This window comes from Lynx rufus, unplaced genomic scaffold (genome assembly GCF_022079265.1).
Source record: "Lynx rufus isolate CCGP_SWC_20201006 ecotype Redwood Valley unplaced genomic scaffold, mLynRuf1.p SCAF_9, whole genome shotgun sequence".
In the NCBI taxonomy this organism is placed as follows: Eukaryota; Metazoa; Chordata; class Mammalia; order Carnivora; family Felidae; genus Lynx; species Lynx rufus.
The window spans coordinates 16,928,094-16,937,341 of NW_025814897.1; the positions used below are offsets into that span (position 1 = coordinate 16,928,094).

The 9,248-nt window shown below is 43.9% G+C and overlaps 1 pseudogene; it reads right to left on the reverse strand.

Annotated features, from left to right (window-relative positions):
- Positions 1 to 7,974: 7,974 nt before the first annotated feature.
- Positions 7,975 to 8,088, reverse strand: LOC124506539 (uncharacterized; annotated as a pseudogene).
- Positions 8,089 to 9,248: the final 1,160 nt, after the last annotated feature.

A 9,248-nucleotide genomic window follows, 5' to 3' on the forward strand; every position in this document is an offset into this window, starting at 1 on the left:
ATTTACTTCCCTCTCCCTCTCTGGGAGGTTAGGTGGCCTCCTAGTACTGAGAATGATGGAACCTTCCAACAGCAAGGAGCTTTGAGGATGGTCCAGTGTAGGGGTAATTCACTGTGGTAAATAGCAGAAGCTCTGGGGGCATTTTATGAAAAATGCAGTCGTCCCTGCCCACCTGGGGTCTCCCTAGTCCAGTATTCCTGCTGCCTGTGTCTGCACTTTTCACAGGCTCCCCAGGGTCTGGGAACTGCAGAACACTGGCCTAATAAGATCATCCCTCTTCCATAGATCAGGCAGTCTGGCTTCTCATTGTCTGTAGGATAATTTTTAAGGGCCTGGGTGTCCTGGCTGTCAGCCTTCACCACCATTTCATCTTGTCCATTTATCTTCCTGCTACATGCCAGAAAGGCTGGCCTCCTCCCTGTCACTCCCTGCATTGTGTTCTCTTTTTGCCTAACAGCTTTCTGATTCTCAGCCCAGGGACCTTTCCTATCAGAGCACAGTTGCTTTAGGCTGGGGCCTATCCCTCTTCTCTCTCTTTCTCATACACACACACACACACACACACACACACACACACACACACACACACGTGGGACTGGAGACTGTTCCTTTTTTGGCAGAACATGGGGATGGATACCCAGAGGCATTTTAACTACAGAAGCCATCAGGGCTCTGGCTGGACGAGACCCTGGATGCTCTTCCCCACGCTGTGGCCGAGTCTCTGAGCGTTGTTGGATGGAAAGCTTTGCTGTGCTATTTTGGTGAGGTTATGAGGACCTGGCCTCCTTTCTGGGTCCCCAAGCACTTTACCTCGGGAAGGGGAGGGGAGTGTGGACTCCAGAGGGTATGGCAGTTGTGTGTTTGCTAAAGCAAGATCTCTGGCTGATTGGAATTGATGGTTCAAATGAGATAATCTGGGGGCAGGGATGGGACCAGATGGTGACGGGGAGATTTAAAAACTCCCACTTGCTGGGTACCCGGGTGGTTCAGTTGTTTAAGCATCCGACTCCTATTTTGGCTCAGGTCACGATCTCATGGTTCATGGGATCGAGCCCCGCGTTGGGCTCTGCACTGGCAATGCAGAGCCTGCTTGAGATTCTCTCTCTGTCTCTCTCTCTCTCTGTGTCCCTCCCCCACTCACATATGTGTGGTTTCTCTCTCAAAATAAACATTTAAAAAAGATTATAAAATAAATAAACGTAAAAAGAAAAAAAGAGGTCCTCCTATTTACTAATGGGACAGGATCAGGGTGCTGAAAGCAGGAAGGGTTTAGAGGAATCCACCCAAAGCAAGATTTCCTGACAGCCTGTGGCTGCCCTATTGGTTCCTTAGAACTGACTCTCGCATCATCTCCGGTTGCTCTAGCTAGAGACACACGGGGTGAAAACTCCTCTAAAAATGCATATTCCTTTAGGGTGACCATAGGACTCCCAGCCATTCACTCTTCTTCTTCACCGATTTTGTCAGATCGGGTTTATAGAATCACACAGGTGACAGAAGCTGTTCTATCATTTTATAGCTGGAAACAGGTCCAAGAGGATAATGATTTGTCAAAGGACCGACAAATACTTTGGAGCACTACCAGGACTAGTTGTATCCTAGATCTCCTGACTCCACATACAGTGGTCTCCACTGGCCCTGGGGTGGGACTCCAGACTTCTACTAGACTGATTTCTCTGGTCCATGGTGAAATAAGAAAAACGAGGACAGTGTGGGACGCTCTAAACATAGCCATCAGGTTGCCATCTTGTTCTGATCACCGCCTCCTCACCGTGTTGATGAGGGAGGGATTTTCACCCTTGGGTTCCAGAGATGGCTGAACGCCTGGCACCTGACACCAGACAGGTGAGATCGACAGTAGGTTATTGGTCATGTGTGCTCACAGCCCAGAGGAGGACCCTGCACACAGGAGTTGCACAGCGGAGTGAACAGCCAGGAGCAGTGGGAGGCAGGCTTTGTTGGCTAAATGGTGGGATGCCCATTTCCAGCCGGAGGATTTGGTTGGCTTGTTGACTAATTCTGTGGGCTGGCATGGAACTGAAGCCCGCTGCTTGGGGACAATCAGGAACCATGCCTAGTCCCCATGATAAAGAGGGTCGATTGGCTAGGGGAACTCCTTAGCAGGAGCCAAGCTGGAAGAAGGACTTGTGGCTAGATGGTCCAAATTTTATCAGATGTCAAGACAGCACATACTGTTGAGTCCCAATTTGGGGCTGCTTAAGGTCTTATCACACATACTTGCCCTTCCTTGGGAAGGCCTACGCTTTCCTTCTAAGGTTATGCCTTTCTGCTTCTTTGAAGTGATGGCGGTAGGTGGCATGTGTGTTTTGAATGCCCAAAGGCAAGAAGGGAAATTTGGTAACTTTGTGTTGATCTGCAAATTTCTTTGGAAACATGACTGGTCTCCGAAATTCAAACATCTTGGAATCAAGTGCTCTACTCTGCGCGGCCTCTCCTAATCTCTAGTTGAGGTGAACTCTCCAAGTGAGGTCACTTTCTGAAGTTCATGTTTGGTTGGAGAGTACGACAAAAAATGAAAGTTAACTCTTAGAACACAGGGAAGAGGGCAAGAGGACAAAGCACCATGGAGATATAATTTTCAACATTTATTTAAAAATCTTTGGGGCACCTGGGTGGCTCAGTCGGTTGAGTCTGACTTCGGCTCAGGTCATGATCTCACGGTTTGTGGGTTCGAGCCCCGTGTTGGGCTCTGGGCTGACAGCTCGGAGCCTGGAGCCTGCTTCGGCTCCTGTGTCTCCCTCTCTATCTGCCCCTCCCTTGCTCGCACCGTGTCTCTCTCTGTCTTTCAAAAATGAATAAACATCAAAAAAATAAAAAAAAAGACTTTTATTCATGGATGTATGATTAAATAACATTATTCTGGGCACACTGTTCTAGGCATGGGGCTAGACCCTGGAATTACAAAGATCAACAGAACACAATCTCTGCCTTCAAAGGGCTGTCCAATGGGGGAGACAGAAATGGTATAGAGATAATTAGAAAACAGTAGGGTAAAGGCAAAGGTAGAGATGTGTACAGAGTATTGTGGGACCCCAAAGGAGGGGCAAGTGACCACCCAGTCTGTCAGAGAGGCTTTCTTGGAGGAGAAACATGAATTGAGTCTTTAAGGGTGAATGGGAGTTGCCCAGGTGTGGTGGCTTGTTACATTAACAGTCTCCAGTGAATCATGCGTCCTGGTACCCATGCCCTTTGTGTGATTCCCTTCCACATTTGTTCTGGGCTTGGCCATGTGCCTTGTTTTGGCCAATGGGCCATCAGCAAATGAGATGCAAACAGAAGCTTGGTAAGTGCTTGTATGTTGAGACTTGCCTTCTTGGAATTCAGTTGCCATGTGAGGAAGTTGGAGCTAGCCGTGTGGAGAACTGAGGTGCCTCAGTAGCCCCCAGTTGACTGCCACATGGTCATAAAAGCATGTGCGATCACAAAAGCATGTGTAATTCCTACTGATGCCACATAGAACAGAAATAAAGCATCCCAGATAAGCCTACTAAGCTGGTTCTAAAACCTGGATACAAATTCTGATATTGCTTCATCAAGAAGTAAAGTCTGTGTCTCCCCCTCTTGAATCTTAATGGGGATGTAACTGCTTCAGCCAATAGAATATGGCAGAAGTGATGCTAAAAGACTTTTGAATTTACATCTTGAAAGACCTTATAGCTTTTACTTTGTTTGCTAGAATACTCACTTTTAGGGCCTCGGTATAAAATGTCTGAGTATCCTGAGGCCATGCTGTAAGGAAGCCCTTGTCACATGGGGAGGCATTGTGTAGACACTTTGGTAGGCAGTCCCGGGTGAATTTAGCTTTCAGAGTCATTTCAGCCCAGACTCCAGACATATAAATAAAGAAGCGTCCAGATAATCTCAGCCCCAAAGCTGTTTGAGTTGTCCACCTAGCTGCTCACATTTTCAAGTAGAGGCCCCAGATGTTGTGGGACAGAGACAAGTCTGAATCCCTAACCATGGAATTCATGAGTTTAACAAAATAGTGGTTGTTTTAAGCTATTGGTTTAGGTGGTTTGTTATGTAATGATAGACATCTGATACATATATGGGTGCCCAGAAGTGTGATGCTACCTTAAAACACTGAGCAGATGGCATTTGGAACAGGGAGATGGGTGAAGGCTTGAAGGACAGGCAATAAGAATTGTGAATGTACTGGCAAGGGAGCTGGAAACCGCTTGGACCAAGGGTGACCAGTGTTATTTAGTGCTGTGGCCACTGGCAGAAAGTGTGCCTAATGAATTTGTGGGTTTGGCTTAAGAGATATGGAGATGGAATGTTAAAAGTGCCATCCAGGTGCTTCCAGCTGGCATGTCAGGTGTTATAAGGGAGAGATCAGCTAAATAAGGATCTGTCCAGTTTGCTGGGTTGGAAAAGAAAAGTAGTTCTCATTTTCAGTCTCTCCAGCAGGCGACAGATTCCCAAAGTAAGAATTGGCCTAAAGGTAAAGATGAAATCAAGGGTATGATTGTAGAACCTCTGTTAACACCCCAAGAGGATTTAAGGTGGTGTCTAGTAGGCCTTCTCAGTTAAACAAAAGGGTTTCTAAGAATATTAAAGATGTTGTTCCATAGCTGAAGTAGAGTCTTCTTGAAAGTAACTATGTATGTGGCTTTTGGTGCAAGAAGTGAACCCAGTAATACTCATAGAAAATCCATAAAGTTTTGAAGAGTACTGTTTTGGAAGAAACTCTATTAGTTTGGGCTAACATGAACGGAAATAGTTAAAAAAGGGAAAGGAGGCCTTTGGGCCCCCAACTTTCTATGGGCAGTAAGCTGGCCAATAGTCACAAGGGACTTTTCTTATGGAAAAGAAAATCCTCTCAGAGGGTAGATCCAGGAGCCTAGCGGGTGTAACTAGAAGCCAAGGAGAACTGGACTTTATTCAAGTAACATCCCTGCTTCCAAAGGAGGGGGGTCCTGATAACAGAACCTGGCTGGATTTCAGAATTGCTTTGACTCAGTGATTGCTATGTGCCTCCCATTTCTCTTTTAATGGGAATGTCTACTGAGGCTATTCTATGCCTGCTTCACAGTTGTATGTTGGGCACATGGAGGGCAGATGTCTTGTCTTACTAGTTCACAGGTCTGTGAATCAAGAGGGGCCACACCTGAGGAGTTGTACCCCAGGAGGCTCAGCTACATCCAGACTTGCTTCATATTGTGAGATCATAGACCTTGAGCCTGGTGTCATGACTGAATACTATTTTGGGTGTTTTGGGAAGGATGAGTATATCTCACATGTGGGAAGGCTGTGCATTGGTAGGGGTAGAGGGCAGACTGGTAGGTTGCTCTGTTAATGTCCCCCCAGTGAGTCACACCTCTTCCACATTGATTCTGGGCTCAGCTATATGACATGCTTTGGTCAATGGAACTTCAGCAAATGTGATGCAGGCAGAGACTTCCTAAGTGCTTGCTCATTAGGGCTTGCTTCTTGGAGAACCCAACTGCCACATGAGGAGCCCAGACTAGCCAAGGGGAGAAACCTGAATTGAGATGCTCCAGCTGGCAGCCTCACCCAATGACTAGACACTGTGTGAGTTCCTCTTGGAGCATCCAGCCCCAGTGCACCTGTCAGCTGACCATAGTGCACGGGTGAGCCCAGCCAACTCAGTTTGGAGCATATCTACGCACTGTTCCAGCTGATCTGTAACCAAACTGATGATTCACAGAATAGTGGTTGCCTTTAGTTACTAGTCTGAGTGGTTTGATATACAGCAATAGATAACAAATGAACCAGATGAAGAGAAGGAAGGGCATTAAGACAGAGGGGATGGTACGAGCAAAGGCATAGAGACAAAGCAAAGCAAAGTGGGTATGCGAAAACGCAGGCAGTTTGGGGTTGTCTGAGACAGTGCACGTTGAGAGGGAACATTGGAGAAATGGGGAAGAGCCAGCCGAGGAAGCCCTTGTCTCTTTGGGCATGGGTGATGGGGAGTCAACAGTGGTCTACAGAAGGGTACAGATAGATGCATTCTTTAGAAAAATTACTCTAGGGACAGAATAGGGGATGAACAGAGGGCCATGTAGACCCTCTCCTGGCCAGGTGGTTTTTTACTCTTTTACTATGTTCAGAGCAGTGTTAGGGAGGACACCTTGGGAAACAAGGTGGTATGATAGACACTGCCTTGAGGTCAGGGTCAGTGTCTGTCTTGTTTACTGCTATATCTTTGGGACCTCCAGGTCCCAGCACAAAGTCGCTTCTCGATTGTATGTATGTATGTATATATGTATGTATGTATTTGAAGTATAGTTGACATACAATATATATTTTTTGGTCATGTTTTCTAAATTTATTTTTGAGAGACAGAGACAGAGCACAAGTCAGGGAGGGGCAGAGAGAGAGGGAGACACAGAATCCGAGGCAAGCTCCAGGCTCTGAGCTGTCAGCACAGAGCCCGACGCGGGGCTTCAACTCACGAACTGTGAAGATCATGACCCGAGCTGAAGTCAGACGCTTAACCGACTGAGCCACCCAGGCGCCCCCAAACAATATATATTTTTTAAGTTTTTATTTAAATTCGTTAGTTAACGTAGAGTATAATACTAATTTCAGGTGTATGACAGTGATCCGACAATCACATTAAGAAATGCTCACCATAGTAAGTGTAGTTACCCTCTGTCACCATATGAAGATATTAACCATATTGTTGACTATATTCCCTATGCTGTACTTTTCATCCATGTGACTTATTTATCTTACAATTGGAAGTTTGTATCTCTTAATCCCCTTCACTTATTTTGCCCATTTCCTTACCCCCCTCTCCTCTGGCAGCCACCAATTTGTTCTCTGTATTTTTAAGTCTGTTTCTGTTTTTTTTTGTTTGTTTTTTTAGATTCCACATGTAGATGAAATCATACATGTGTCTTTCTCTGTCTGACTCATTTCACTTAGCATAATGCCATCCATGTTTCATTCTATTTTGTGGCTGAGTAATATTCCATTGTGAATATATGCCACATCGTCATCCAAGGATCTATCAATGAGCACACAGATTGCTTCAGATCTTGGCTATTGTAAAGCTGCATTAAGCAGAGGGGTACATATATTTTTTCACGTTAGTGTTTTCATTTTCTTTGGGTGAATATCCAGAAATGGCATTGCTGGATCATATGGTAGTTCTGTTTTTGAGGAATCCCCTATACTATTTCCCATAGTGGCTGCACCAATTTACATTTCCACCAACAGCACGCAAGGCTTCCCTTTTCTCCACATGCTCACCAACACTTGTTATTTCTTGTCTTTTTGATTCTAGCCATGCTGATTGGTGTGGGGTGATCTCATTGTGGTTTTGATTTGCACTTCCCTGATGGTTAGTGATGTTGAACATCTTTTTCGTATGTCTTTTGGCCATCATGTATCTTCTTTGGAAAAATATTCAGGTTCTCTGCCCATTTTTTATTTATTAAAAAAAATTTAACGTTTATTTATTTTTGAGAGAGAGAGAGAGAGAGAGTGCGAGTGAGCAGGGGAGGCGCAGAGAGAGAGGGAGACTCAGAATCCGGAGCAGGCTCCAGGCTTAGAGCTGTCAGCACAGAGCCCGATGTGGGGCTTGAACTCACAAACTGCGAGATCATGACCTGAGCCCAAGTCAGATGCTTAACCGACTGAGCCACCCAGGTGCTCCTCTGCCCATTTTTTAAATAACATTGTTTTTGTTTGTTTTTGGAGGTGAGTTGTATGAATTCTTTATATGTTTTAGATATTAATTCCTTATTAGATATATCATTTGCAAATATGTCTCCCGTTCAGTAGGTTGCCGTTTCATTTTCATGTATCTGTTTTTCTGCCAGTACTGTACTGTTTTGGTTTCTAAAGCTTTGTAGTAAAGTTCAAAATCTGAGATTGTGATGTCTCCAGCTTTGTTCTTTCTTCCTCAATATTGCTTTGGCCAGTCAAGGGTCTTTTGTGGTTCTGTACAAATTTTAGGAGTTTTTTGTTCTAGTTCTGTGCAAAATACTGCTGGTGTTTTGATAGGCATTGCATTGCACGTCATTCTTGCACAGGGACCATGCTAATTTTCTCTGTATTGTTCCAGTTTTAGCATATGTTGCTGCCGAAGCGAACGCTGATAGAGATCACATTGAATCTGTAAATTGCTTTGGGTCGTATGAACATTTTCACAATATTAATTCTTTCAATTCCTGAACAGGGTATATCTTTCCATTTATTTGTGTCATCTTCAATTTCTTTCATCAGTATCTTACAGTTTTCAGAAGTATAGGTCTTTCACCTCCTCGGTTAAGTTTATTCCTAGATAATTTATTCTTTGTGATGCAATTGTAAATGGGATTGTTTTCTTAATTTCTGTTTCTGCTAGTTCATTATTAGTGTGTAGAGACACAACAGATTTCTGTATGTTAATTTTGTATCCTGCAGCTTTACTGAACTTGTTTATTAGTACTAACAGATTTTTTTGTTGTTGTTGTTTTTTGGTGGTGCCTTCAGGGTTTTCTATATACAGTATCAGTCTGCAAATAGTGACAGGTTTACTTCTTCCTTACTAATTTGGAAGCCTTTTATTTCTTTTTCTTGTCTGATTGCTATAACTGGGACTTCCAATACTATGTTGAATACAAATAGTCAAAGTCCTTGTCTTGTTCTTGATCTTAGAGAAAAAGCTTTCAGCTTTTCACCACTGAGTATGATGTTAGCTGTGATTTTGTCATACATGGCCTTTATTAAGTTGAGGTATGTTCCTTCTTTAAAAAAAATTTTTTTTAATGTTTGTTTATTTTTGGGGGGGTTGTGTGCTTGAGCGGGGGAGAGGTAGAGAGAGAGGGAGATGCATAATCTGAAGCAGGCTCCAGACTCTGAGCTGTCAGCACAGAGCCTGATGTGCAGATTGAACTCATGAACCATGAGATCATGACCTGAGCCGAAGTCATACACTTAACCGACTGAGCCACCCAGGTGCCCCAAGGTATGTTCCTTTTATACCCACTTTGTTGAGAGTTTTTATCATGAATGAATATCGACTTTTTAAAAATGCTCTTTCTGTATCTATTGAGATGATCATATGATTTTTATTCTTCATTTTCTTCATAGGGTATATCATGTTGATTGATTGTGGTTATCGAACCATCCTTGAATCCCTGGAATAAGTTCCACATGATTGTGGTGAATCATCCTTTTATGTATTGTTGAATTCATTTTGCTAATATTTTGTTAAGGATTTTTGCATCTGTGTGTTCATCAGGAATATTGGCCTCTTTTCTTCTTTTTCT